Raw genomic sequence first — 14,744 nt, 5'->3', positions numbered from 1 at the left:
GAATATTTAAAGTAGCATACTTGTGTTAAATACGTTTAGTTTTTAACATTTCCTCATATCCTCATGCTGAGCCTCAACCTAAAGGTTTACAATAGTCGTAAGGACCATTAAAATGTAGCACAAGCTTTTAGCTTGTACTACATATTAATGGTCCTTATGACTATTGTAAACGTTTTTGAGGCAGGAAAAATGTAGCACAAGCTTTTAAAAAGGTTTTCCTTTTTAAAAGCTTGTGCTACATTTTTAATGGTTTTTATGACTATTGCAAACTTTTTAAAATAATTTTTCTTTTTCAAACATTTTTGTGGAAAAGGGTTGTGGCTCCTTTGGTCAAAAAGGTTGGAGACCCCTGCCGTAGAGCCTCAACCTAAACGTTTACAATAGTCATAAGGACCATTAAAATGTAGCACAAGCTTTTAAAAAGGCAAACCTTTTTAAAAGCTTGTGCTACATATTTCCTGCCTCAACCTAAAGGTTTACAATAGTCGTAAGGACCATTAAAATGTAGCAAAAGCTTTTAAAAAGGCAAAACCTTTTTAAAAGCTTGGACTACATATTTCCTGTCGTTGCTTAGCGCCTGCGTCGGACCACTCTCTTGCGTCTGCGAGCAGCCAGGGACTTCTTCTGAGGTCTTCTGCGTCTGCGCACGGGGCGAGCGGCTTGTCTGCGTTTGCTTGGCATCGTCAAAAAACGTAAACTTTGTGGAGGAACGGGGGGTCTATTTGCAAACTTTCTGGAGAGGCTCTATGATGTCACCGATGATGTCATCACATTCTACATGACGTTGCCGATGATGTCATTGCCGATGATGTCATTTAAAATGCTTAAAAGACTGGGATGTGTCATGTGGAATGTGATGACATCATCGGTGACATCATAGAGCCTCTCCTGAAAGTTTGCAAATAGACCCCTCGTTCCTCCACAGAGTTTATGTTTTTTGATGATGCCAAGCAAACGGAGACAAGCCGCTTGCCCCGTGCGCAGACACAGGAGACGTCCCTGGCTGCTCGCAGGCAAGAGGGTGGTCCGACGCAGGCGTCTTTTTTCAAAAGAAAAAAAGAAAAATAATTTTATATTTTAATAGTCATAAGGACCATTAAAAATGTAGCACAAGCTTTTAAAAAGGCAAAACCTTTTTAAAAGCTTGTACTACATATTTCCTGTCGTTGCTTAGCGTCTGCGGACACTCTCCTCCTCAGCGTGGGGAGGAGGGAGGAGGAGCGGCTTGGGGGGGCGGCTGCTGCTTCTGGGGGGGGCCGTCACCTGCTCGTACCTGATTGTTGGAGATGGACTGGGGGTGGGCGGAGGAGCCATTGGAGTTTGGTGCAGGCAGTGTTGGGAAAGTTCACTTTCTACATGAACTAGTTCAGTTCACAGTTCACACATTTTAAAATGAACTAGTTCAGTTCATAGTTCATAATTCAAAATGTTGAACTAAAGTTCATGGTTTCAAAAATGAACTAATTTATAGTTTATAGTTCTTTTTTCAATACGTTGCTGCGAGCTATTATTTGTCTCCTGTACGATGTCAATGGGATTTGGGTGGTAGTGGATCTGTTTTGGCTCTCTTTTTTATTCGCCACTCACACATACCGTGAAAGGCTAGTCGTGTGCTTATTCTCAATGTGCCGTTTAAGGTTTGTTGTCGTCGATGTACGGACTTGCTTTTTCAAACCGGGCGGACACAGTTTACAGGCAAACGTTTGATATTTTCCGTCTGAGTCAGTACTGACTTTAACGTAAAACTCTTTTAAATGCTCATACGCCGACGCCGTAGAGCAGGGGTGGGGAACCTTTTTCCTCTCAAGGGCCATTTCAATTTTTACAATATCCTCAGAGGGCCGTACAAGTTATTGACCTCTGCTTAAACAAACTAAAATCACAGCCCATTCATTTCATTCTGTGCAAAGAAAAAGCAACCTCTTAATCCAGATATCTCACCATGACTCGCGTATGCATGCACGTGCAGGGTGTGGCGTGCTCCCATGGGAAGATTTTTTTTTAAATGTTGAAGTTAAAAGCATCAATCTGGTGCACTTTGAGAGCAACATTAGGAGATCTATGGACACATCTCTCAACACCCAAACACAACTGTAAGAAGATTTTCTTTTAATTTATGGATATTTGACAAATCACTCCCCTTTCAAACTGTATTCTTCTTTATTAATAACTGTCATATAGTATTTTATACCTGTTTACTGTATTCTCTTATTTTTTTATAACTATAATGATCATATAAAGATGTGCCTTTACCTCATTGGTTGTAGAAAAAGCTTCTTATATTCGTTAGCATAGCTAGCTAACCAGATGCTAATGATAACAACACAGTTATTGACTGTCTGATCAGTATGACAGATGAGCAGATCGCCACTGGGCTTTCAACTAAAGACACAGACACGCAGAAACTGCGGCATGTGTATGGACTTATCGGAACTGCAATTTCTGAAGTGCTGGAGTGGCGTTCTGGTGCTCTCCGTCAGAACTGCACCCCTGTCAGTCGAGACATATAGCACGTGATGACACGTTAGGCTCGTGTTGTGTTCAAGGACCCTGACCTTGGCCAGGAAAAACAGGCACTCGCTTGTTTAATTTTTTTGCGGTCGAGATTTCTTTCATTTTTTTATTTTTTGCGTGTGTTTATAAATTACCTCGAGGGCCGTACACGCCGTATACGGCCCGGAGGCCGGAGGTTCCCCACCCCTGCCGTAGAGTCTCACTCTGAGCAGTGCTGCTCCAGCTGCTCTCGGCTTCGTCCATACTAATTCATTCATTCATTCAATGCTCGCCGGTTCCGCGGTTCCACACTGTTTGTTGTGAGGAGTCTGATATATTTAGTATATTTATATTTTAGTGCGACAGCCACGGGTGACAGGCGCGTACGCGTCACAGGCAGCTTGCTGTTGCCAGATTGGGTGGTTTTCCGCATTATTTTGAAGCCTGTTTACTGTGTGTTTTAACTGGGGTTTCGGCTGAAAGGCATATGAAATCTGGCACACTTTTGAACGCCGTTATAATACAGTGCTGAGAATGAACGCGTTCTCAATTACGTTCATCGAGCGGAAATACAGTACGTTCAGTTCACGTTCGCCCAAAATATGAACGCGTTCATGAACGATCGTTCATTGAACTCGTTCAGGTACATCACTGGGTGCAGGGCTGGCCGTCTGGAGAAAAGCAAAATCAATTGGAGAAAAATTAAAACATATACATTTTCTTTCTTTAAAACCATGAATATCTTATTATGTTGGCTTGATTTTGTAAAGTGTTGCATCATTGGGCGTCTTCTCAGTTTTGAATGAAAGTATATCTTGCTTATGTTAGGTTATCATGAATACATGCTCAAAATGAATATTTAAAGTAGCATACTTGTGTTAAATACGTTTAGTTTTTAACATTTCCTCATATCCTCATGCTGAGCCTCAACCTAAAGGTTTACAATAGTCGTAAGGACCATTAAAATGTAGCACAAGCTTTTAGCTTGTACTACATATTAATGGTCCTTATGACTATTGTAAACGTTTTTGAGGCAGGAAAAATGTAGCACAAGCTTTTAAAAAGGTTTTCCTTTTTAAAAGCTTGTGCTACATTTTTAATGGTTTTTATGACTATTGCAAACTTTTTAAAATAATTTTTCTTTTTCAAACATTTTTGTGGAAAAGGGTTGTGGCTCCTTTGGTCAAAAAGGTTGGAGACCCCTGCCGTAGAGCCTCAACCTAAACGTTTACAATAGTCATAAGGACCATTAAAATGTAGCAAAAGCTTTTAAAAAGGCAAACCTTTTTAAAAGCTTGTGCTACATATTTCCTGCCTCAACCTAAAGGTTTACAATAGTCGTAAGGACCATTAAAATGTAGCAAAAGCTTTTAAAAAGGCAAAACCTTTTTAAAAGCTTGGACTACATATTTCCTGTCGTTGCTTAGCGCCTGCGTCGGACCACTCTCTTGCGTCTGCGAGCAGCCAGGGACTTCTTCTGAGGTCTTCTGCGTCTGCGCACGGGGCGAGCGGCTTGTCTGCGTTTGCTTGGCATCGTCAAAAAACGTAAACTTTGTGGAGGAACGGGGGGTCTATTTGCAAACTTTCTGGAGAGGCTCTATGATGTCACCGATGATGTCATCACATTCTACATGACGTTGCCGATGATGTCATTGCCGATGATGTCATTTAAAATGCTTAAAAGACTGGGATGTGTCATGTGGAATGTGATGACATCATCGGCAGTGTTGGGAAAGTTCACTTTCTACATGAACTAGTTCAGTTCACAGTTCACACATTTTAAAATGAACTAGTTCAGTTCATAGTTCATAATTCAAAATGTTGAACTAAAGTTCATGGTTTCAAAAATGAACTAATTTATAGTTTATAGTTCTTTTTTCAATACGTTGCTGCGAGCTATTATTTGTCTCCTGTACGATGTCAATGGGATTTGGGTGGTAGTGGATCTGTTTTGGCTCTCTTTTTTATTCGCCACTCACACATACCGTGAAAGGCTAGTCGTGTGCTTATTCTCAATGTGCCGTTTAAGGTTTGTTGTCGTCGATGTACGGACTTGCTTTTTCAAACCGGGCGGACACAGTTTACAGGCAAACGTTTGATATTTTCCGTCTGAGTCAGTACTGACTTTAACGTAAAACTCTTTTAAATGCTCATACGCCGACGCCGTAGAGCAGGGGTGGGGAACCTTTTTCCTCTCAAGGGCCATTTCAATTTTTACAATATCCTCAGAGGGCCGTACAAGTTATTGACCTCTGCTTAAACAAACTAAAATCACAGCCCATTCATTTCATTCTGTGCAAAGAAAAAGCAACCTCTTAATCCAGATATCTCACCATGACTCGCGTATGCATGCACGTGCAGGGTGTGGCGTGCTCCCATGGGAAGATTTTTTTTTAAATGTTGAAGTTAAAAGCATCAATCTGGTGCACTTTGAGAGCAACATTAGGAGATCTATGGACACATCTCTCAACACCCAAACACAACTGTAAGAAGATTTTCTTTTAATTTATGGATATTTGACAAATCACTCCCCTTTCAAACTGTATTCTTCTTTATTAATAACTGTCATATAGTATTTTATACCTGTTTACTGTTTTCTCTTATTTTTTTATAACTATAATGATCATATAAAGATGTGCCTTTACCTCATTGGTTGTAGAAAAAGCTTCTTATATTCGTTAGCATAGCTAGCTAACCAGATGCTAATGATAACAACACAGTTATTGACTGTCTGATCAGTATGACAGATGAGCAGATCGCCACTGGGCTTTCAACTAAAGACACAGCCACGCAGAAACTGCGGCATGTGTATGGACTTATCGGAACTGCAATTTCTGAAGTGCTGGAGTGGCGTTCTGGTGCTCTCCGTCAGAACTGCACCCCTGTCAGTCGAGACATATAGCACGTGATGACACGTTAGGCTCGTGTTGTGTTCAAGGACCCTGACCTTGGCCAGGAAAAACAGGCACTCGCTTGTTTAATTTTTTTGCGGTCGAGATTTCTTTCATTTTTTTATTTTTTGCGTGTGTTTATAAATTACCTCGAGGGCCGTACACGCCGTATACGGCCCGGAGGCCGGAGGTTCCCCACCCCTGCCGTAGAGTCTCACTCTGAGCAGTGCTGCTCCAGCTGCTCTCGGCTTCGTCCATACTAATTCATTCATTCATTCAATGCTCGCCGGTTCCGCGGTTCCACACTGTTTGTTGTGAGGAGTCTGATATATTTAGTATATTTATATTTTAGTGCGACAGCCACGGGTGACAGGCGCGTACGCGTCACAGGCAGCTTGCTGTTGCCAGATTGGGTGGTTTTCCGCATTATTTTGAAGCCTGTTTACTGTGTGTTTTAACTGGGGTTTCGGCTGAAAGGCATATGAAATCTGGCACACTTTTGAACGCCGTTATAATACAGTGCTGAGAATGAACGCACTTTTGAACGCCGTTATACAGCGCTGAGAATGAACACGTTCTCAATTACGTTCATCGAGCGGAAATACAGTACGTTCAGTTCACGTTCGCCCAAAATATGAACACGTTCATGAACGATCGTTCATTGAACTCGTTCAGGTACATCACTGCAATCACTTATGTGTGTGACTTTATTTATAGCACATTTAAAAGTGTAGGGACACGTCCAGTACTGTGCAGATTTTCTGTCCAAAACACAATCACGTCTACTAAGAAGGATGTTTTCAATTTATCCATAGCTGACATTTGCAGCGGCCGAATGGATTGTTGCTTTAAATGACCCTGCCGCAAAGTATTGTGGGAAGGCTTTTCCTTTAATAGAGACACAAAAGGAAGCAATGAAGCAACTTTCCTTAGATCTAGAGAACCAAAACATCTTTTGTCATGGCTGCACTTAGCCCTTCTGGGTCAGTTAGGATCTGGCTGCACTTAGCCCTTCTGGGTCAGTTCTCCTTTGCATGCGGTTTCCTGTGCGTCAGAGGAAAAGAATGGCTGGACAGAGGAATCGCACCAACGGAAAGCCTCGCTAGTGACCACGACCTTGGCTGGACAACCTGGAAGTCACTTAATAGACTGCGTGTGGAACAGGGGAGGTGCAAAGCTCTGATGAAAGTGTGGAACTACACCACGGAAGACACGTGCAGCTGTGGATCAGCGCAGACAATGTCCCACCTACTGGAATGTGCCGATGCCCCCCGGTGCAGTCCAGAAGACCTGGCAGAACCTACCCCATCAGCTGTGGCCTGTGCCCGATACTGGCAGAACGACATCTGAGATGGCTACGGACTCGAAGAAGAAGAGGAAAAGATCAACGTGGTAATTGGTGTCTTTAGCACCTTCATAGTACCTTTAAATGCATAGGAAGAGCAAGCAAAGGAAAGGAAGGAAAGGAAGGATAGGTATAGACGACTATTTGAACGCTCCCTGGTTGTCAAAAGTGTTTTGGCATCCCAAAATCCCTGACATGTTTGTGTGGGTGTGTCAGCGGTGACTCTAAGCCGCGGTGGGGGTGAACTGGAGGAGCATCACCTAATCCTGGCCGTGGTGAATGCACTGCAGGTGGATTTCTTTGATCCAGCATCTCATCTGGCATTTAAGGGCTGTTAGCTGCCCTGAAAATGAAATATGCACTTCAAGAGAGTATTTATTAATGCCAGTATTCTCTTTAGTAAAATATGCATAAGGCTATACCTTTTGCACACCGGACAAACCTTCCTCCTGTGGATAAGCATTATGGCTCGCTCTCGCTTCATCTCTATTCATCTCTTTATCTTTACCATAAATAATATATGCTCGACCACAAATCTTTTCCTTTGCATCACTTGACACGTATGGAGCGCGCCGACGAGGCTTGAGACTTGAATACATGTTTCCACGGGAGGGAAGGTAAAGCCTGGCAGATCGTGGTCGTGTTAGAATGATGAAATGGAGACGGCAATCATGCAAATCCCACAGAGGGTTAATGTATCTTATCGTCTGCAATTAGATGTTCTTTGTGTTTTCTCTATTTGATTCGAGGCAGCGCTTTATGGCTCTAAAGCTTATCTTTTATTACAATTTTTTGAAGTAAGTAAAACCCTGAAAAGTGACATTTTTGACCATGAAAGCATGTAAACATGTCCCAGTAGACGCACACCATACAAATACGAACCTGAAAATGAACATAATACGGCCGCTTTAACACGAAGCAATGCGTCGGCCTTCTCACAGGGGATGTAATCTTAAAAATGACAGCTATTTCTTAAATTCTTCATAATTCACAGTCTTGCACAATTTGCTCCCTGCTGCTCGAAATATAAGAAGCTGCCAAGTAGCCAGTCTTCGAAAATGAGCTTTCTCGTAGCAGTCTCCCTGCCGTCTATTGAGGCATAATTCTAATTTACAACTTCGCCACGGAGGCAAACAGACACGGCCGCTATCACCTACGGCAGCCGCCGGAAAACAAATTAACTTCCTGCCTCTCCCGTTTCCAGCCTCCATCCGGCGCGATGGGCAGCATTCCTGAAATGATGTGCGGGTTTATTGGAGTTGATGTGAGGCTGTCAGTCAAATATCAGAGCGACGGGGAATTGACAGTGGAGATGATGAGGAAATCCTCATGCATATATATCAGCTGATAAAGGGGCAGTGGCAACAGGCCTCCCGCCCTCCTTCCCGTCTCTTCTCCCACTTCTACACCTTCTTCTACCACACCGTTTGTCTCCGAGCTCTCGTCTTATTTACAGCGCGGGGGAGTGCCGGTCCTCCGCAGTTTGACCGTGACGTTGCTCCAGCGAAGCAGTGGAAGAATTAATGACTTTATTCATAGGCTTCAAACGGCTTGTTTACCTCCTTCTTCCAGAGTTTCCCGGGGAAGTTTTTGGAAGTCTGTACTGTTTAATTGCACTGTCTCTTGTCTAACTTCCTTAGTCAGCCACATCTTCCGTTATATATCAGCTTAATGGCCGATAGCGTCTCTGTTCTGCGAGAGCTAATCACTCACTAATGTCCTCTTGCCGTTTTTCAAGCTGCAGAGATATCATTCAATATGTTTTATTCCTACCGGTAACGTCTGTGACTCATCCGACTGAGGAACATGATACGCACATTTGTACAGTGAATTATTACCCCCATAAGGTAATTATCAAATGAGACGGCGAAGCTGAGACTTCCATTTGTGTTGATCAGTTTCCCGATCCATCAATTCCTATCGAGTTATGACATTTGGAGCGACCCCGGGGGAGGGTGGCTTTGAAGAGCAGACGCATCCGTATCGGCCAGACGGCTCAGTGGCATTTCGCCCCGCCGACTGCCCATCGCTCAGCCGCCAATTAAAGGTATTCACGTGGCCACGGGAAATAACCAATTTGCATTCACATCAGGGCGCCAGGAAGCGATTACACCTCAAAATGTCCCTTCCAGTCATCTTCATGCCACGAGTGATGGATGGACTTCCTCTGTCACTTAATGTCTAATGACACACACATGCAGGACATCTGACGCCCAGGCACACAGGGAGCATGACCTCCGCCTCCCAGACGGAGAAGGTTAAGTGTTTCTTGTCCGACGATGTGTGGAGGGCCGCGGGAGCCCAGAGTGCGACCTTTCCCTCTCTGCCAATGGCTGTCATCTGGAGCCACGCTGACCTAGCCTTTCCCCCAAGCCCCCGGCCAGGAAAGCGCTATGAATCTTTTCCCCTTCACTTAAAGTGTATTAACATAAAGCACCAGAGGGGTGGAGGCGTCGCTGTAGTCGCCACCCAGTCACTGACGTGTTTGTTCACTGTATACACACACGGCTGACGACGGCAGGGTGTGAGAATGCTCTCGTTAAATATGAAAGGCTTCCCTGACAGAAGTGGGGAGGGAAGACGAGACAAATTGCCGATGGCGACGGATCTTTTTGTGGAAAAGTGACACAAATCAGAATGCAAACAATTAAAGCCGAGACAGTATTTCACCAGGCGGCAGAACCTCACGCAGAACCTCCTCATTGGCTCTTTTTCACCCATATTTCTCTACTTTCTCTCTTTTTCATTCCAGATGTTTTCCCTTTCCTTGATCTCAATCTTTATCTCTCCTTCCCTCTTCCGTTCCCCTTCCTCTCGTAATGTCCCCGTTATCCATTGTGCACCCTCCAGATTCTCCTTTCTCCCTTTATTTCATCTTCTTTCTCCCATTCTTCCTTCCTTTTCTCTTTGTTCATCCTTCTTATTTCCTTACCCTCCCTTTCTTCCGTCTTTGTCTGACAGTATCAGAACTCGAGGGACTGTCCAGGCGTTGATTAAGATGGTTGCGCTCCATATCTGCTTCTTTCTCTTCCCCTGAGAGCAATCTGCTGTGTGTTCATACCTGTCTGTCTGCCTCCACGTTGCCCTCCTGCACGTGTTTCTGTACAGTCATTTAAAAACTGATTCCTCTCATTTTGACCTTTCATTATTTCCAGGAATGTTCTCATGCGTTCGAGTTCACCCACGTTCAAGTATAAGAGATCAAAATAAGGAATGATGAAACCTCGACACACACATCTTCCCCCCTGCATAATTCATACGCTCTAAGTGAAGCTGTTTTAACTGCGATTAGCATCGGGTGGAGCTCGCTGCAGTTTTATCTCTCACACTCCCCTTTTCTTATAAAGTGCTATCGCTGCTAATATCAGCCATTAATGGAAGCGGATTTGGGCCAAATTGCTGGTATGCGGCGCAGGGCATATGGAGAGGAAGTCTGATAAATAGATTTAATTATGCCCAGTGGGGAACACTCAGGACCTGCTGGCAGATTTGTCTTTTTTTTTATATCGATCAAAGACGGGGCGTTCTGCAGAGGATTGGCTAATGGCGCTGTCAATCAAAGCGAGTGGCCTGGCTTGACCTTGGTTTTGGGTGGCGGTCTGCTTGTAGTCTGATCCCCAGTTCCACCAGGAAACCAGTAGAAATGTAAAGGGCGCTTGTTGTCTATTTTTTGCCCGCGAATGTCTTTCTGTCTATTTCCATCCAGAAATACTTTCCGACTTGTCTCACTGTAGCCAGAACAGGAGAAGGAGGCTGCGTGTTACATCACAACCCTCTGTAGTGTTAATCTCTCTGTGTGTGTCTCCCGTTTCTCTCTCCCTCCCCCCTCTTTGCTGCAAACTCCACAGAGATATGTGCACTCCTCTCCAAATGCATACAGAGCAATCAAATTACTGCGATAACATTTCTGCGTGGCTGATTAACTGCTTCCATATATTCCTACGCTCCTTATTCCTCCCCAGCTGCACTTTCACGGGAGCTTTGGCTCACACACCCCTCTCTTTTCTCTCACTTTCTTTCCTCCCTTTCTTCTCTGCCTCTTTTTATTCTCAGGGTCTCGTTTATTCTCCGAGGCAGATCGTCTATTTAGCCTGTTCCTTCAATTCCTCTTTTTCTCACCAACTCGTTCTTTTTCTCTTTTAACCGCTCGATCTAACTTTCAGTCATTCTCCAAGACGAATAGGATATTTAGCCTGATGTCGCACTTGCTTTAAACTCAGTGTTCTGATTATAGTGATGTAAGTTTCGAGCATCAAACCACGAGGCTTGTCCAATCGCCTTTATGAGAATTTAAAAGACATGCATACCCAAGAATATCTGGCATGCTTTAATCTCCTCTGGGATGTTGCTACAGAGTAAAGAACACTGCAGAAAAAGCTCCACAGTTTCTCTCCAAAACGTCTTGCCTTCTTGTCGACGTAATTAAAACGTTCTGCTTCTTGTGAACAGGTAGCATTCGTTTGTGAGGCGACACACGGCTAATGCTTATGTGGAGATTACCCATCCTTCGCAGAGGCTACAACCAAGAAAAGTCAATGTAATGAAACTTCACACAGCCATCCTTAACCGTGTGTAATACACAGGTCCTCAACTTCCTCAACACACACACTCTTGTTCCTGGTTGTACCCACCCCCCCACCCAGACACTGCACAGCGCCGGAGCTGTTGTCACAATTGCAGAAAACAAAGCGCCCTTATTTCTGAAAGCGGAAGCGAAGAAATGACTCCATGGAGGAAAAGGGCTGCCGTCACGCCGCTAGTCTGCAGAGATGGGATGTTGGTGGCTGCAGGAGTGGAATGCACTTTGCTAAGAGAGAGTTCAGTAATTGTTACGTGTTTCTAATAGACCGCCCTCTCCCTCGCTCTAATTGCACAGGTCAGGTCGGTGACATCAGCACACTGGCTAGCTGTGATCTCCCTGTTCCATATAGAGCCTCATTAGAGCACGGCTAACGGAGCCCCCCCCCCTTTCCTCCACCTCCCCTACAGTAATGAGAATGACAGTCGCTGTAGTAATTACGGTCAGTCCAGTTTCTCAGCTGCAGCGCTGCGAGCGGCTGGCCGTCCAGATCACGCTGTTGATTCTGTAAAGTGCCGTCGTCATCGTCGATGATTGCACACGTCGTTATTTCACATAGGATTCAGGAAAAGAAGAAGAGTCTTCAAGAAATATATATTGGAATGAGTCCCGACACGGCTTCCTTAGGAAATAGATGACAACAAAACTGTACAAATATAATGTGAATGTATTTGGGGGTAAATCTTTTTCAGTTTTTTAGCATTTCCTTTAAAATGGGTGCAGTGTAACATAGCGACATGAAGCGCTGCAACAATGTCGGTCGATCGACAGAAAAATAATGTCTAACTATACGTTGGTGCAGCCATGTAAAAAACATTCAACCACACTCCAGATATTCCTTTATTAAAGTGACAGTCCTTTATTACCTCGTGGTGTTACATTGTTCATAATGAGAGGGGGAGACTTTTCTCTATCATATAAGGGTGAATCGTGTTTGGATGTCCGTCTAACAAAACGTGAAGACATCTCCTTGGGCGAGTATAGTTTGCCTCAGCCCTCGTGTCAGACATACTCGCGGGAACTCTCTTTCCCAGAGTTCAATGCAAACACATCAGTCCAGAGTCGTCTGCTTTGAAGCTGCCTGGCTAGCAGAGGTGATGCCAGTGTGAAGGCGTGAGTCGGCGGCTAATGATGGTTCCCAGTAGCTCCCATGACAGTGGGGAGTGTATTAAATGGAACACCAGCGCAGACTGACTCACTCGGACCCCCTACCTCCCCCTAATGAGAGTTTGATGGAGTGGTTGTGTAGGTAGATAATGCTAAGTTAATGAGATGTCCTATTCCCTGAGACTGTTTGCAGTTCCCGACAGAGTATGTGTGTGTGTGTGTGTGTGTGTGTGTGTGTGTGTGTTGTATTGATGTGTATTGCTGTCTGAGTGTGTGTGGCTGCCTACCTGCGTTACTGAGCCACATACAGATGTATAGTGTGTGAGTAACGTCGGTTTTAGAGCTGCTTTCGTAGATGTTTGTGCTTTAGCTTTATAGTGCTGCCATGGTGCACCCAACAGGAAATTAACTAATTAACTGTCACATTTATGAAAGAGTGACGGAGCAGAAACTGTCCTAAGAATTAATAAACCAAACAAAGGAGAGAGAAAGTAATGAAACAAAAATAGTCAGAGAGAAAAGAGTGGGAGAAGATTTGGCGATGAAGAAGGGGTGAGATAATAGGAGAGCGGGGGATAACCACCTCCCCCATGGCAGGTACATGTCTCTAATTGGGAGTCCCACACCCCCCCCCCCTCTTACTTCCTTCCATCTTCTTCCCAGACAATGCGGTGAGAAAAAGTGGCTTTCCTAATTAATGCAGATATAATGATGGGTCCAACTGTGGACCTCTGCCCCCTTTGCATGTTGATTAAGGTGCGTGTGCGTGTGTGTGCGTGCGCGTGTGTGTGCGCGTGTGTGCGTGTGTGTGTGTGTGTGCGTGTGCGTGTGTGTGTGTGGAGTGAATCTATCAGACAGCTTAGCAAAGCAAGGTAAACCTGGGATTTTGGATAATCATATATTTGCGTGTAATATAATTACGTGTCTATTGATGCAGACTGAGAGGAATAAAGCTGATACTGCTTTCACTCAGCGTTGAATTCTATATGCTTATAATCGAGGTAATTGGCAGGCTGCTTTTGGCTCCTGCATAATGTGGGTAGTATTTAGAAAATCTAAATAGTCCCGAGAAGAAGAAAAAAGATGCTGCTGCAGCGCCCACACTGCTTCTGCGGCAAGTCATCTCTAGGAAGTGAGGTGGGGGAAATAAAGCAACAAGGGCTCAGCAGGAGAAGTCACCGGAATACAAAATGAAGATAAAACAATGCTGCAGATTTGAACTTAATAAAATCAAGTGCGGTACACTTAAGCAATCATACACGAGAGTACGGCAGTACAGGCGTACCAATAATGACGTTCAAGAACGGCCTCAAGTGTATGATTGCGATTCTATAACACAAACTATCATTGTAATCAACAATATCGTAAAATAATTTCATAATGTGGGCTCCCAAACCTACGCTTTCTGCTTGAGTTAATCTCCGTCAGAAAGTAGTTCCCATGGTAACGATAGCCGATCAATCGAACACTCCTGCTACCCCGCTTACAGTTATTGATATAATTATAGTAAATAATATATTATTAACCAATTTATTGACAACAATTTATTGACAACAATTCTTGAATTAGGCTATTTATTTATTTATTTACATATTTAACATTTTGGCTTCAGAATGAAGGTGGATGTTCATGCCGCCATTAAAAGTGCAATTCTTGAAACTGCTCTCCGTGAACTCCATGCCAGACTTGTTTGCAGGTGGTGCTGTGGTGTTCACGGGTAGGTTATAGGAAGAGCTTTCCTCCAGTGGCCGTTTCATGGCGTGTCCCGGACCGGCAAAAAGCGCGTTGCTCCACATATTTCTGTTGTCCAGAGATGGAGCAGTAGCTGCGAAGCGATGACTCGTTTTTATGCCCGCTAACGGACATGATTTCTCTGGCCTCCAACCCTGCCTCCGCCAGCCGCTGTATGCAGGTGCTTCTGTGCCAGCCTCTTCACTAATGCGGGTCATCATGGACCCCAGGCTGTTCACCCCCAAGGGCTCCATGCTATACCACACCGCATCCCGGCTTCACCGACTTCCTTGGATGGTGGTAGAAAGCCTTTGCTGATTCGGGCAGTGTTGATAGGAAGGCCTCGAACGAAGCTACTGGGCAAAGGTCATTGCCCCTCTCCTGTTCTGGCGCTCCCTGTCGTTGTGGCATTTATGATTTTTAGTTTCCTCGTTAAACGCCATCGTCACATATTTGGTGCCTTAAGCCCAAAACAGTTTGCTTTTAGGCCCAACGGTATACCGTTTTTCTCAGACGCGGAGGGATACTGACTTGTTGTGAAAAGGCACGTTCTATTTGACCGTTGTTTGATCGTGGAATCAAACACGCCTATTGACCA

General features: G+C 44.3%; 1 protein-coding gene and 1 long non-coding RNA gene across 2 annotated transcripts in view; both read left to right on the top strand.

The window, feature by feature from the left end:
• pard3ba (par-3 family cell polarity regulator beta a) overlaps positions 1–14,744 on the top strand; it is a 168,113-nt gene that overhangs the window by 118,579 nt on the left and 34,790 nt on the right. The window lies entirely within an intron of this gene.
• On the top strand, positions 162–1,483 carry LOC139435118 (uncharacterized). Its single transcript, XR_011644392.1, has 2 exons — positions 162–868; positions 1,330–1,483. It is a non-coding gene; the product is annotated as an uncharacterized lncRNA (long non-coding RNA).

Source organism: Pseudochaenichthys georgianus, chromosome 2, assembly GCF_902827115.2.
Source record: "Pseudochaenichthys georgianus chromosome 2, fPseGeo1.2, whole genome shotgun sequence".
NCBI classification, from domain to species: domain Eukaryota; kingdom Metazoa; phylum Chordata; class Actinopteri; order Perciformes; family Channichthyidae; genus Pseudochaenichthys; species Pseudochaenichthys georgianus.
Note: the sequence above shows the minus strand (reverse complement) of the source record. Positions and strands in the feature narration are given on the sequence as shown.